The 15,987-nt window shown below is 43.3% G+C and overlaps 1 protein-coding gene across 3 annotated transcripts in view; it reads right to left on the bottom strand.

The window, feature by feature from the left end:
* LOC143958279 (uncharacterized) overlaps window positions 1-15,246 on the bottom strand; it is a 189,136-nt gene extending 173,890 nt beyond the window's left edge. For 2 of the 3 annotated variants that reach the window (XM_077467801.1, XM_077467802.1), the window contains exon 1: window positions 14,853-15,246. The gene's annotated coding sequence lies outside the window, so the exon portion shown is untranslated. The remainder of the gene's footprint in view (window positions 1-14,852) is intronic. The other variant, XM_077467799.1, reaches the window with a different exon arrangement.
* Between the last annotated feature and the right edge of the window lie 741 nt (window positions 15,247-15,987).

Genomic DNA, 15,987 nt, shown 5'->3' with positions numbered 1-15,987 from the left:
GAAACCACATGTCAAAAAAAAATAAAAAACTTATTATACCCCTATTCATTCTGTTCTTTTTTACTCTATTATATTATATTCTTTTATTTTCTATTCCATTCCTTTATTTTGTATTATATTTTATTCTGTTTAAGAATTCGAATTCAGTTCAAAAACGATTCAAATTTGAAAACTATTTGAATTCGGAAACCATTTGAATTTCTTTTACAAAAGGTTTATTGAAAAATTCACATCAGTGAGACAATACAGGGATAACATAGATCTGCCAAAAACATATCAAAGACCTGTGAAGAGTTACATATAGACATAACAATGTTGGACTCGTGTCCAGCCCATAATAATCATGTAGAAGCATCCAAGGCTGGCCGCAACACGCAGCCGCACGCCATAGAGCAAAGCTAATGGGGCATAGGGCCGGACAGAGTTCATTTGTTCGATGGGGTACCAATGTCAGATAACCACATAACAGATAGAAAGTCAAACAAAACTCTTACACAGCGAGCAGATGGATTTGGGCTGCTTTCAAAAGGGGAATAAAAAACCTGCTACTAGTTAGAGATGCCACTGGGCAGCCTGAGTGCGCTGTGAGACAGATGTAAAAAAAGGAGCAAATGAGAAAAGAGATAGCGATAGAAGTATAGAAAAGAGAGAAAAGGGGGAGAAAAAGAAAACAAATGGGGTAAGGGGGGAAAGGAAGAGGGAGGGAAGAAGGGGGGGCAGCTTGGTCCCTGGAGCAGGGGGGACATCCAACGATCAAAGGGAGAGGAGTACCGGATCAAATCTGGATGGGCGGGTATAAGCCACCCAGGGCTGCCAGACCCGAAGAAATTTAGCAAGGGGATCTGATGCTATCGCCGTCAGTTTTTCGTTCACCATAATATCATTCATACAGTTCTTAACTGCCGCATAGCTAAGAACCGGAGTCTTCCAGGCCCTTGCTATGGTGATTTTGGTTTCAGTAAATAAATGTGCAGCTAGCTGACGTTCCGGACGCAGGAGCTCTGCAATCGGTTTCCACAGGAGGGCCTCAAAAGGGTCTCTCCTAATATCCGCATGAAAGAGTGTACGAAGTAGAGCATATATTCTGACCCATAATCTAGTCACCCTGGGGCAGGTCCACCAGATGTGAGCCATGGTGCCCTCCTGCGAGCATCCGCGAAAACATAGGGGGGAGCAAGACGGGATAAATGTCGCCAGCCTCACCGGGGTGTAATACCACCTATAGAACACCTTATACGCATTCTCCAGAAAGAGAACGTTTCTGGAGCATGTAGGCAGCGCCTTGGTCATAGCCTGCCAGTCCTCCGGATCAAGCCGTTTGCCCAGTTCAGCCTCCCATTGAAGGTGATAGGGCCGGAGCGGCGGTTTCGTAGATGATAAAATAGCTGTATAAATGAGGGAGATCAACCCTGAGGCATGGGGCCGAGATCTACAAAGGCTCTCAAAAGGGGACAGTGTGTAGGGAGCAGACTGGGGCCCAATCAATTGGTGAAGGAAGTGCTTAAGTTGGAGGTAAGTATAAAATTCCCTGAGGGGAATATCATGGGATGACCGAAGGGCTGCAAAAGGGATAATTTTAGTCGGGGTGAGCAAGGAATGGACATCTACAAAACCATGATCTGTCCACCATGCTAACTGACTGGGGTTATCAAAGCCTGGCAGGAATAGGGGGCAGTGTAGAAATCGAAGCAGTGGGAGATGGGGAGATTGGAGACCTGCGGAGTATTTCACCGAATCCCAGAGGCGAAGAGAATGGGCCAAGCCGGGGCCTATGTTCGGTGGGCGTTGTACTTTCGGGAGCCAGGGAAGGGACGCTAACGGAATCGGATGGGAGTCCACCATATCAAGAATTGCCCAGAGGGGCATTTGATGGCGTTCATGTAGGCGGGACAGGGGGGCGATACCTGCTGCCGTGTAATATGCATGCAAATTAGGGACTGAGAAACCGCTGTTAGCCTTACGGGCATAAAGAACCTGCTTTTTGATCCGAGACTTCAAAGAGCCCCAGATAAACAGCATAATTTTGCGTTGGTGGATTCTAAGTACATGGAGGGGTACGGGAACCGGCAACACCCGAAAATAATATAACAGTTTTGGAAAATAAGTCATACGCACCGCCGCTATCCTGCCAAACCATGAGATTGGGAGAGTTGACCATGAGTCAAGCAAACCCGTCAGCTTCCGAAATAAAGGGGGGTAATTTGCCTGGTAAAGCTCTGAGTACTTGGGTGAAAGTCTGATACCCAAGTACGGTAAAGTGGTTGTCCACTGAAAAGGAAAGATTCCATTTCCGCAGGTTGTAGGTTGATAGACATCGCCCTAGATTTCGCTGGGTTAACTGCCAGGCCCGATAGCGCAGCGAAGGTATCCAAAAGAGAGAACAAATTGGGAAGGGAAAGCCTGGGGTTCATAAGTGTCAGCAGAATGTCATCTGCGAACAGTGACAATTTATGCATAGTACCCGCAACTTCCACTCCCGAAATGTCCACATGTGACCGAATCGCTTCCGCTAGGGGTTCCAATGCTAGAATAAATAGTAGTGGGGAGAGTGGGCACCCCTGGCGGGTTCCCCTACGTATGGGGAAGACCGGCGAGTCGCAACCATAGTAGCGCACCTTGGCCTGTGGAGAGTCATAGATAGCCGAGATCCAGCCCATAAAGGAAGTGCCAAAGCCATAGCTGGTAAGTAACTTTGGTCACATCTAAGGAAAGAAACATTGTCTCCAGAGACCTAGTATGCGCCAGATGTTGGACTTGCACGAGCCGTCTAATGGTGTCACCAGCCTGCCTCCGGGGGACAAAACCTACTTGATCTTTTTTGATCAGTCGGGGGAGGAAGGAATTCAGGCGAGTAGCCAGGATTTTTGTCAAGATTTTCACGTCAATATTGATCAGGGAAATTGGTCGGAAGTTGGCCCAAGAGGAGAGGTCCCTATCCGGCTTGGGGATCATCACCATATTTGCCGTCAACATTAACGGTGAGAAGGAGTGACCTCCCTTCACCGCATTGTACACAGCCACCAGGTGGGGGGCCAGCACCGCAGCCAGCTTGCGGTAATACAAAGCGGTGAAACCATCAGAGCCTGGGCGCTTCCCCACCTTCAATTCTTTAATGCACTGCAGGACCTCCGAGACCTGTATGTCCCGGTCCATAAGCGACATCTGGACATCAGATAAAGAAGGCAAGGATAACTCCTTTAGGAAAGCACCCAGGTCCAGAGTGGAGGTGTGAGTCGGGGCGGAATAAAGTTTGGCCAGGCGATAGCGAAATTTCTCCAATACTAGTCGGGGGTTACCCGCCAGAATATTATGGCGGGTGCGCAGAGTGATGGGCTGAAATTTTGGAGTGAAGGTCCGCAACCTCCTGGCCAACATAGCATTGGGTTTGTTTGCCCTGGCGTACCACCTCTGACGAGCCCAACGGTGGGTGCGTTCTGCATCCTCCGTGAGGCATAGGTCCAGGTCCAAACGAGCTTTGTCCAATAGCCTACGGTTTGCTACAGAGGGGGAGTGTGGAGAGAGCCTCCAACCTTTCCTCAAGCTTACGGCGGGTCTGGACCCTCTCCCTCTTCCTCTGGGACGCTATACGAATGACCTGTCCCCGAAGGAAGGCTTTATAGGCCTCCCAGAGCATCACTGGGGAGGATACTGAACCAACATTCGTTTTAAAGTAATCATCAGAGGCCTCGTGGAGGCTCTTAAGTATCGGTTCCAGAGAAAGAAGAGAGTCATTCATGACCCAAGGGGCGCCCTGCGGCTTGTCACAGAGGGAGTAGCATATAGTTAACACTGGGTCATGATCAGACCAGGGGACCGTCAAGATGGAAATGGAGGCTACCTGAGGAAGATGTTTACGTAGCAAAAACATGTGATCGATCCTGGAATGGGAATGATGAGGGTGGGAATAGTGAGTGTAATCCCTGCCAATAGGGTGGTGTTCCCGCCAGACATCGATGAGATCATGGTTTTGTAGGGCCTGCAAGAATTTTTTAGCTGATGGGGAAGGGGATTTATGGGCCGGCGGATAATTATCCATAGAGGGATTAAGTGTCACATTGGAGTCGCCTGCCAAGAAGAGAACACCTCTCTGGTGGGTCTTCAGCAGGGAACAGACATGGGTCAGAAAGGGTCAGAAAGGGGCCCGGATTATTCTGGGCATAGTAACTCATAATAGTAATCTCATTATCCTGGTCGGGGTCAGCTAGCTGTTTACTGCAAATAAACGGGAGCGATTTATGAATGGCAATAAGGACCCCCTTCTGCTTGGTGGGGCCGTTTGCTAGGTAAACTTGGGGATAATGCGCAGAAAAATATTTGGGGGAGGAAGAAGAAGAAAAATGAGTTTCCTGTAGACATGCAATGCCGATTTTAAGATGCTGGAGGTATTTGAATATTTTAATCAGTTTCTGGGGGGAGTTCATACCCTGAACATTCAGGGAAAGCCAATGAAGCGCCATCACGGCGGCTGCATGCAACAGCACGTCTTCTGTTCCCACACCCCAGGGAGCGAAGGGAAGAGGGGAGGGAGCGGGGGGAGAGAGGAAGAAGGTGAAGGAAAAGAAGGAAAAAACAGAGAGAAGAGAAAAGAGATACGAAAAGCATAGAAAGGAGAACAAGCTCGACAGGACATATAAAGCGAGTTCAAAGATGTACAAGAACGTGGGCTGAACGGCCCACTCAGGAGTGTGACCAAGGCCGAGAAACCCATCTCAGCCAAGTGTACACACATCTGGGGGAGCAGTGGTCCGTCGGACCAACCGGTCTAAATTAAACACATGGAAACAGTATTGTTAAATGAACATAGAATAGAGCTAACAAAAACATGGAAACATAAACCAAATTGAGTGTAACAAAAACACAGTAGTAAATATGGGTGAACCTCTTCCACAAAGGAGCGGACGTAAGGGTCCGCCCAAGCCCCCAGAGAGGGCAGCCAAGCCACCGTCTTCCAGGAGGCCGGGCACACCCTCACAGCCGGGCCACAATATCCCCCCCACCCAAATGGAAGGGAGAGGGGTCTAGAATGCAGCAAAATCAGCATCCCTGTGGGCTATCAGTGGGGGAGAAGCTTCCCATCTCCCACCCACCCCTCTCCCCAGCCAGCAACCCCTCCCCAGAGTCCCACCCGGATAGAGCCACCAAGGAACACATAAAAAACAAAAAGAAAAAAGACAACAAAAAAAGAAAAAAAAACAAAAAGGGGAAAAAGGGTGCAGCTGGTAGGCGTCCCGGTGGCAGCGTCAGTGTCGCCCCCGGCCACCAGTATAACAACAGGGTGGCCTGCCCCGGGGCATTCCCCCATAAGCTAAAGCAACAGTCCAGTATCAAATAACAGTCTGATGGGGGGGGCCCTGGGGCATTTCACCAGAACTCCGCGTTGAGAGCAACAAGGGGAGAAAAAACTGTACCAAGGGGAAAAATTATAAAGTAGCGTCCCCACACCACGGGAGCTGGTGGTCAACAAATGAGATAGGGCAACAAAAAATGGGGGGCAGACCTCTTCATCCTTTACCTGACGGCTGGAATCTTTGGGCTTGCAAGTCCCGAAGTGCCTGGGATCCAGATTGGGACCGCTGGGAGGTCTGTGACGACTGGCGGGGTGGTCTGGAGGGTCCCGACCTGGGGGGGCCCGATCTGGGGGGCACGGACGGAGCCTCAGGGGAGGACGAGGGGATCTCTAGCTGGAGGTCAAGAAAATGACGCCTCAAATCCGAGGGTGATGAAGCCTGGGATTGCCGACCCTGGTGGGAAAAGGTGAGCTTGAATGGGAACCCCTAGCGGTACTTGATACCCTGTGACTGGAGGACCTGGAGGTATGGCTTGAGGTCTCGGCGCCTAGCAATGGTGGCCGGAGCTAGGTCCGCAAACAACTGGAGAGGGTTACCTTGAAAGGAGAGGGTCTGCTGCTCTCTCGCTGCCTGCAGAAGTCTCTCTTTGGTACGATAATAATGAAATTTAATGATAACGTCTCTCGGGGGACCCTCGGCGGGTTTAGGGGCCAAAGACCTGTGGATGCGGTCAAACTCAAGCCTCTCCAGGGGGATCTCCGGAGCCAATTCCTGAAAGAAAGCCGTGGCGGTACCTTGAAGATCCGTGAGCGACTCGGGGATACCCCTAATGCGAAGGTTGTCCCTCCGCGCCCTATTTTCTGCGTCCTCTAACTTGTCCCGTAAGGCCACCAGCTCTGAGGACAGCTTATCAACCTCCTCTTCATGGCCCTCAAGGACAGTGGTAGCTAGGTCCATGCGGTGCTCCAACTGGCTGGTGCGGTGGCCTATCTCTTTAAGGCCCTGCACGAATTCAGAAGAAAGCTTACGGGATGCCGCTGTAATTTCGTCCCGTACAATGCTGCGGAACCGCGCCAGCAGGTCGTCCATATCAGCCGGGGGGGGGGGGGGCTTCCCCCATCCATGGGGAATAGGTGCAGGCTGTCTGCGGGGGACGATGGACCCGCCGCTGAGAGCTGAGTCTCATCGTCCGGGTCCGGAGGCTCCGGCGCCATCTTTACTGTGCCTCTGGCTGAGGCCTGTGCGGACTTGCAGTGCTGCTGGCTCCTCGGCGGCTTCCTCGCCGATCGATGCATCACCGGAGCCCCCGCGGGATGTTCGGGAGCTGGCGGGGGTGAGTATGGCACGGAAAGACTGCGTCTATGTCGGATTAGGCCGGTGCTAACGATCCAACGGCGCGGAGCGAGGGAGTCAAGCTGCCATCTCCGTCGCTCGCGCGCATGCGCCCGGAAACCATTTGAATTTCACCCGAAATGTTGTTTTGTTATTTCAGAACCGTTTAAATTTGTTACAGTTGTAATTCGGAAATTATAATACATCCGAATTTCCGAATAACGTAAAAAGGATGTCCCCTTCACCCCATCCAAGTTGTTACCCCTAAAAAAACTAAATCAAAACAAAGCCAAAGGACTGACTTCTTTTTATTTTATATATATATATATATATATATATATATATATATATATATACAGTGGTGTGAAAAAGTGTTTGCCCCCTTCCTCATTTCCTGTTCCTTTGCATGTTTGTCACACTTAAGTGTTTCGGAACATCAAACCAATTTAAACAATAGTCAAGGACAACACAAGTAAACACAAAATGCAATTTGTAAATGAAGGTGTTTATTATTAAAGGTGAAAAAAAATCCAAACCATCATGGCCCTGTGTGAAAAAGTGATTGCCCCCCTTGTTAAAACATACTATAACTGTGGTTGTCCACACCTGAGTTCAATTTCTCTAGCCACACCCAGGCCTGATTATTGCCACACCTTTTCACAATCAAGGCATCACTTAAATAGGAGCTGCTTGACACAGTAAGGTCCACCAGAAGATCCTTAAAAGCTACACATCATGCCGAGACCCAAAGAAATTCAGGAACAATTGAGAAAGAAAGTAATTGAGATCTATCAGTCTGGAAAGGGTTATAAAGCCATTTCCAAAGCTTTGGGAATCCAGCGAACCACAGTGAGAGCCATTATCCACAAATGGCGAAGACATGGAACAGTGGTGAACCTTCCCAGGAGTGGCCGGCCGCCCAAAATTACCCCAAGAGCGCAGCGACGACTCATCCAAGAGGTCACAAAAGACCCCACAACAACGTCCAAGGAACTGCAGGCCTCACTTGCCTCAGTTAAGGTCAGCGTTCATGCCTCCACCATCAGGAAAAGACTGGGCAAATATGGCCTGCATGGCAGAGTTCCAAGGAGAAAACCACTGCTGAGCAAAAAGAACATCAAAGCTCGTCTCAATTTCTCCACAACACATCTTGATGATCCCCAAGACTTTTGGGACAACATTCTGTGGACCGATGAGACAAAAGTGGAACTCTTTGGAAGGTGTGTGTCCAAGTATATCTGGCGTAGAAGGAACACTGCATTTCATAAAAAGAACATTATACCAACAGTAAAATATGGTGGTGGTAGTGTGATGGTCTGGGGCTGTTTTGCTGCTTCAGGACCTGGAAGACTTGCCGTGATAAAAGGAACTATGAATTCTGCTGTCTACCAAGAGATCCTGAAGGAGAATGTCCGACCATCTGTTCGTGTACTCAAGCTGAAACGAACTTGGGTTCTGCTGCAGGACAATGATCCTAAACACACCAGCAAGTCCACCACCGAATGGCTGAAGAAAAACAAAATGAAGACTTTGGAGTGGCCTAGCCAAAGTCCTGACCTGAATCCTATTGAGATGTTGTGGTATGACCTTAAAAAGGCCGTTCATGCTCGAAAACCCTCTAATGTAACTGAATTAGGACAATTCTGCAAAGATGAGTGGGCCAAAATTCCTCCAGGACGCTGTAAAAGCCTCATTGCACGTTATCGCAAATGCTTGGTTGCAGTTGTTGCTGCTAAGGGTGGCCCAACCAGTTATTAGGTTTAGGGGGCAATCACTTTTTCACACAGGGCCATGATGGTTTGATTTTTTTTCACCTTTAATAATAAACACCTTAATTTACAAATTGCATTTTGTGTTTACTTGTGTTGTCCTTGACTATTGTTTAACCACTTGCTTACTGGGCACTTAAACACCCTTCCTGCCCAGACCAATTTTCAGCTTTCGGTGCTCTCACACTTTGAATGACAATTACTCAGTCATGCAACACTGTACCCAAATGAATTTTGTGTCCTTTTTTTCCCACAAATAGAGCTTTCTTTTGGTGGTATTTGATCACCTCTGGGGTTTTTATTTTTTGCGCTATAAATGAAAAAAGACCGAAAATTTTGAAAAAAAACGCATATTTCTTTGTTTCTGTGACAGAATTATGCAAATTATTAATTTTTCTTCATAAATTTTGGCCACAATTTATACTGCTACATATCTTTGGTAAAAATAACCCAAATTAGTGGATATTATTTGGTCTTTGTGAAAGTTAGAGAGTCTACAAGCTGTGGTGCGAATCGCACAAAATTGATCACATCTGATGTACTGGTGGCCTATCTCGCTTCTTGTGACCCAAACAAGTCAGGAAAGTACAAATACCCCCCAAATGACCCCTTTTTGGAAAGTAGACATTCCAAGGTATTTAGTAAGAGGCATGGTGAGCTTTTTGATGTTGTCATTTTTTTCCCACAATTCTTTGCAAAATTAAGATTTTTCATTTTCTTTATTTTTCTCCACAAAATTGTCATTGTAATAGGTTATTTCTCTCACGTGGCATGTGTATACCACAAATGACACCCCCCAAAAAATTCTGCTCCTCCTCCTGAGTATTACAATACCACATGTGTGGGACTTTTTCGCAGCCTGGCCACATAGAGAGGCCCAACATGCAGGGAGCGCCATCACGTGTTCTAGAAGCATAAATTACACATCTAACTTGTTGACTACTTATTACACTTTTGAAATACCAGGACAATGACACGTGACACTGATGACAGATGGCACTGATACGTGGCAATGATGACACTTATACGTGGCACTGATGACACGTGGCACTGATGACAGATGACACTAATATGTGGCACTGATGACACGTGGCACTAATACGTGGCACTGATGACACGTGGCACTAATACGTGGCACTGATGACACGTGGCACTAATATGTGGCACTGATGACACGTGGCACTAATATGTGGCACTGATGACACGTGGCACTAATACGTGGCACTGATGACATGTGGCACTAATACGTGGCACTAATACGTGCCACCGGTGACAGATGGCACTAATACGTGGCACCAATGACACGTGACACTGATGACAGATGGCACTGATAAGTGGCATTGATGACACGTGACACTGACAACAGATGGCACGTGACACTGACAGGTGGCACTGATGACAAATGGCACTGATACGTGGCACTGATGACAGATGGCACTAATACGTGGCACTGATGACAGATGGCACTATGTGGCACTAATAACACGTGGCACTGATGACAGATGCCACTTATACGTGGCACTGATGACAGATGGCACTGGGGACAAATGGCACTGACAACAGGTGGCACTGGGGACAGATAGCACTGCGGGCAGGTGGCACTGGGGTGGGGTGGATTGCACTGGGGTGGATGGCACTGGGGCGGATGGCACTGGGGCGGATGGCACTGGGGCAGGATGGCACTGGGGCGGATGGCACTGGGGCGGATGGCACTGGGGCAGGATGGCACTGGGGCAGGATGGCACTGGGGCAGGATGGCACTGGGGGGGGGGCATGGCACTGGGGGGGGGGTGGCACTGGGGGAGGATGGCTCTGGGGGAGGATGGCACTTTTTATTAAACTTTTTTTTTACTTTTTTTTTTTTTTTTTTCTTTTTTACACTGACGGCTGCTGCAGCCGTTCTTCTCTCCCCTCTCACACGCTGTCTGTGTGAGGAGGGAGAGCGGCGCTGAGAGATGATCTCATATGTTTACATATGAGATCATCTCCCATTGGACACGCCGATCACGCTGTAAACGGCCGCTGTGATTGGCCGTTTACAGCGATCTGTGTTTGCCTGTCCCCGGGGGACACGGCAAACACAGAACTTCCGCGATGCGCGCCCGCGGCGGCGCGCATTGCGGAAGTAAACACCAGGCCGTCCAGGGACGGCCAGGCACGGGAAGCCGCCCGCCCTAAGGCCGTCATTCGGCTATAGGGCGGGCAGGAAGCGGTTAAATTGGTTTGATGTTCCGAAACACTTAAGTGTGACAAACATGCAAAGGAACAGGAAATGAGGAAGGGTCAAACACTTTTTCACACCACTGTATATATATATCAATTTTTTTTTTTTTTATGGATTTTAAGGGAAACCACATGCCAAAAAAAAAGAAACAAAAACACAGAGACAGTTTTTGACAATTCCTGTATTAAAAAAAAACAAACGAAAACAATGTTCCCCGAAGAAAATCCAGCACCAAAGGACTGACTTCTTGGGTTTGGATGCAAGCGGATAATGCTTATTGCCTGGCTGTGCAGGATTAGGGGAGCCAGTTACTAGCAGTCCTTGCAAGAGATAGTGCTACAAAGCAAATTTTACTTGGCGAGTAGTAATTGGTCTTGCATAGAAACCCTGTCGATGATGACTTGCTCAGCACTCCTCAACCAGGTCAACATTTTCTCATACTTTATCCAACACCTGAAAGTCTTGGCTTGAGTTATCCTTCAAGTGTTACTTAGCTTTCAAAAATATTTAAGGGGGAGGGAGGCAGACACAGGGACCTGCCCTTAATAGACAGCTTTCTACAATAAATAACAAGCCATCACGTTTACAAACTGCTACAACTAGTTTTCCTTGTTGTTAGATTAATGATAACATTAGGAACAGGATATATGAAAATTGTGGTTGCTACACAAGAAGCTTGGAGCTGCAGCTTACACATACCATTTTGCAGAAGACAAAATTTTACTCTCGTACTGGAAGTTCTACAATCACACCAATATGGCGTATGAAGAAGGAGAGATGATTGAGTTCTTGACCATTTCGATGACCAGGATTACAGGTAAAAACATCTGAGCGCTGTCAAATGTATCCAGGAATGGTTATACACAAGAAACAGGTTCCTGAAATAGCGCTGCCTTTTTATAGAGCTTCAATAATTATTCTTTAATGCTTAATGAGATGCCATCATAATGAAAGTAATTAATCAGAACATATAGTCCAAAGGGAATTTAGAACCAATGCTTCCTTCAATTATGGCTACATACTAAATATGCTATATGGCCAAACATTTATGGACGCCTGACCATCACACCAGTTGGGGTTGCTGGACATCAAATTCCAACACCGGATGAATGAAATCAAGCAATCTTCTTTGACGTATAATCTCATACTGATGCATTTTAGACCATTGTGTGGCTCCAGATGTGGGGCAACAGTTTTGAGAATGCTCTATGATGTTCTAGCATGAATGTGCCCCATGTACAAAGTCAGCTCCATTAAGACATGGGTTGATCAGTTTGGTGTTGAGGAACTTGAGTAGGCTTTACAAAGCCATAAACCCAACCATTTGGAACACCTATGGCAGGGTTTCTCAACCAGGGTTCCACAAAAACCCTAAGGTTCCTCAAGAGGTTGCTAGGGGTTCCTTGAGCAACGGGCAATTTTTGCTTCTCAGATAACTTTCCACTCATACCATTGATCTGTAGAGCTACTCGTAAAGGGCTACCTCTTCACAATGACTTTCCGCTGACCATCACACTAATGTATCATGAGTTGAAGATATAGAAATTCTTAGCAGGGGCTCCCTGAAATAGGAAAGTTATTCCCATGGTTCTTCTTTGTTGAAAAGGTTGAGAAAGACTTCTCTATGGGATGAATTGAAATGCCAATTGTGAGCCAGGTCTTCTTCAATGCCAATGTCTTATAAATGTCCTTTTGGCCAAGGGAGTACAAATTCCCCCTCCAAACTCTTGCGGAAAGCCTTCCTAGAAGAGTGTAGGCTATTATTGGTGGAAAAAAGGGGGCAACTCCATACGAATACCCATGGTTTGAGAATGGGATGTCCAACAAGTTCATGTAGGTGTGATGGATTGGTCATGTGTCCACCAACCTTAGTCTAAAAATGCTAATACAAGTCCTAAATTTTAGAGAGATGTGCTAATATCTAGGAGATGCAGCTATGCAGATTTAGGATTTCATTCTTTCAAATACGTGAAGAGTGCTAAATCCTTTTGGTTGCAAGAGACAACATCTCCACTTTTCTTTGGTCCATTTTTCATAGCTCAAACCATGTAAGTAATTTCTAAATAAAAGTATGTAGCATTCAACAGCATACATGAGTATTGGAAACTATTAGCAAAATTTTGCCCTGACTTCGGCAAATGCATTGGGGTCACCTGGAACAGTGGAATTCGTTTTTTTTTTAAGGTTACTTTGTGAATTAACCTTGGGGTACAAACGCCCCTTTCAGCTAAGTTCACTTCTGCAATTTAATAATATTTTAAAACATTTCAGCTTCAACCAGTAATTTTGTGGCAAAAAACACTCCAATAATCTCTAATCTTGGAGAGTACTAGATGCAAGAAAAAGATTTTCCTTTTTATTGGAATCATAACTTACGCACAAACACTGCAAATCCCAAAACTCACTGTAGGTACAAATTACAAGATGATACTTGATAAAAATATAATATAATAATTATTAGTAGTAGTAGTAGTACTACTACTACTATCACCATTCTAATTATTGTTATTATGAGGGGTCTTTATAAAGTTTATGCACTTTTTTATATTTAATAGAGATAAAAAAAGTGCAGATTTTTGAAGAACCCTCATATTATTATTTCATAATAATATGATATAATAATATTATTATAAATAGTACTACTGATACTACTATTGCTACTATCACTATTATCATTATTGTTATTATGAGGGGCCTTCATAAAGTTTCTGCACTTAAATAATTTAATAGAGTTAAAAAAGTGAAGAATTTTTTTGAAGAACCCTTATATTATTATTTCTTAATAATATGATATAATAATTAAACTACTACTACTACTACTACTACTACTATCACTATTATCATTATTATTATTACGAGAGGTCTTAAAAAAGTTTCTGCGTTTTTTATATTTAAGTTAAAAAAAAAGTGCAGAAAGTTTTTGAAGAACCCTCGTATCATTATTTCCTATTAAAATAATAATAATAATAATAATAATAATAATAATAATGATACTGCTACTACTATTACCACTATCGCTATTATCATTATTATTATTACGAGGGATCTTCAAAATGTTTCTGCACTTTTTTATGTTTAAAAGAGTTAAAGAAAATGCAGAAAGTTTTTGAAGAACCCTCATATCATTATTTCATAATAATATAATAATAGTACTACTACTACTGTCACTATTATCATTAATAGTATTACGAGGGGACTCCAAAAGTTTCTGCACTTTTTTTATATTTCATATTTCAGTATTTTATATTTCATGCAGAAATTTTTTGAAGAACTCTCATTGTTATTAGATAATAATATCAAATGTTGTTATTATTGATGTTGTTGTTGTTATTATTATTATTGTTATCGTTTGATAATAATAATATAAACAAATATGTTTCTACACTTTTTTATGTTTAATAGAGTTAAAGAAAATGCAGAAAGTTTTTGAAGAACCCTTATATTATTATTTCATAATACTACAATAATAATAATAGTACTACTATTGTCACTATTATCATTAATAGTATTACAAGGGGTCTTCAAAATGTTTCTGCACTTTTTTATATTTCATATTTCAATATTTTATATTTCATGCAGAATTTTTTTTTTAAGAACTCTCTCATTATTATTAGAAAATAATATCAAATAATAATAATAATAATAATAATTATTGTTGTTGTTATTATTGATGTTGCTGTTGTTGTTGTTATTATTATTGTTATCATTTGATAATAATAATATAAACAAATAATAATAATAATAATATTTTATTAATATAATAATTATCATTTAAAAAAATATATTTTTAACACATATTATCTTGTGGATTTTTAGTAAATTAACCTGGCCAAACAGTTATTGTTGTTGTTATCATTTGATAATAATAATATAAACAAATAATAATAATAATAATAATAATAATAATATGTTATTAATATAATAATTATAATTAAAAATATATATATATTTTTAACACATGTTATCTTGGGGGTTTTTAGTAAATGAACCTGGCCAAATAGTTAGAAATTGAGAACTTTTAAGAAACACTAGGTTATCAATAAAAGCGTAACAGATTTAGGATATCGTTCTCTCAACTGCCTGGAGAACCTGATTGGTTGCAGTAGACTAGGCCTCCACCATTTTTTGGTCCATTTTTGCTCAATTAAATCCTTGAGCTCAAGTATGCAAGTATGTACTGTATCAGAAGCAGAAAATAAAACTAGAGGCTTTGGCTGGGAGGAGATGAGTAGCACTAACCTTGATAGAAGCAGATTTATTAAATTTTTCATTGCAGACATCCCTCCACACATTTCCATAGAACAGGGCAAAAGTATTGAAACTTCTATAGCTATAGCCAAACTAGGAGTCTGCATCAAAAGTTGAAGATAAGGCGATGATGAAAGTGTAAGAAATTCCAAGTCCATGAGAGGTAAAGGTAATGGAAAAAAAACAAAAAACAAAAATAGCCATATGTTCTTCTCCTTGTCTATTTAGTCTAGAGAAATCAGGTTTGACATGTGAGCCGGTTGAAGATGTTGGTAGAGAATGTAAAGAGGCAGCAGGTGAAAGTTTATGTAGGTCAGGTAAGGGCGTGCTTACTTCACTGTTCAGTGAAAGTCCAAGATGAAGAAGGTACAGGTGTTTTTTTTGTTTTTTTTTGGGCTTTATGCTGTGGATTTAGAGAAAAAAAAAACTTTTTGTTTTAATTTTTTTTATTTTTTTTTAAATGAAGAACTTTTGCTGCAGACAAGTAGCTTTAATCATTTGCTAAAAAAAAAAAAAAAAAAAAAAAAAAGTTGGACATAAATTTTCAGCAATTTAAATATTAACCATATTGAATTATAATACCGGCTTAAAAGACAAAATTTTGACAAAAAAAGTGCAAGGTTCCGCGTTGGTCATTTTTCGTTGCATGAAGCAAGAGAAAAACATTTCACTCCATTACATTTATAGAGATTCCGGTACAGTAGATTAAAAAAAAAAAGACTAGCAGCAGAAAAATAGCCAAATTCCCTTGAGTCTGCCCTTTCTTTCTTTTTTTTTTTTTAGGATAGACCTACATTCATCCTGATCGTTTTTAGATTCACTAGCTATTAATTAACTCATGACCTCTGCTGCCACCACTTTCAGGAAAATAATACTTTCCTCCTGCCTGAGGTCATGACCCTGTCTCCTTGTTTTCATCTTCGCTTTGAAACTGCTGAATTTTATTCGCACACTTTTCTGTAAATTTTTCTTTTTAAAGTTAAAAAAATTATTGAAAATTTTTCAGCCTCCCAGTCCTCCAGTGGATCTACACATACATTTATTCTTGGAAATAGGACTACATTATAACACCAAAAGTATTGGGACACCTGCCTTTACACGCACATGAACTTTAACGGCATCCCAG

The sequence above is a fragment of the Lithobates pipiens genome, unplaced genomic scaffold (assembly GCF_037356315.1).
Source record: "Lithobates pipiens isolate NorthernLeopardFrog02 unplaced genomic scaffold, aLitPip1_a1.2 Scaffold_60, whole genome shotgun sequence".
In the NCBI taxonomy this organism is placed as follows: domain Eukaryota; kingdom Metazoa; phylum Chordata; class Amphibia; order Anura; family Ranidae; genus Lithobates; species Lithobates pipiens.
This window is presented reverse-complemented; position numbering and strand designations above follow the sequence as displayed.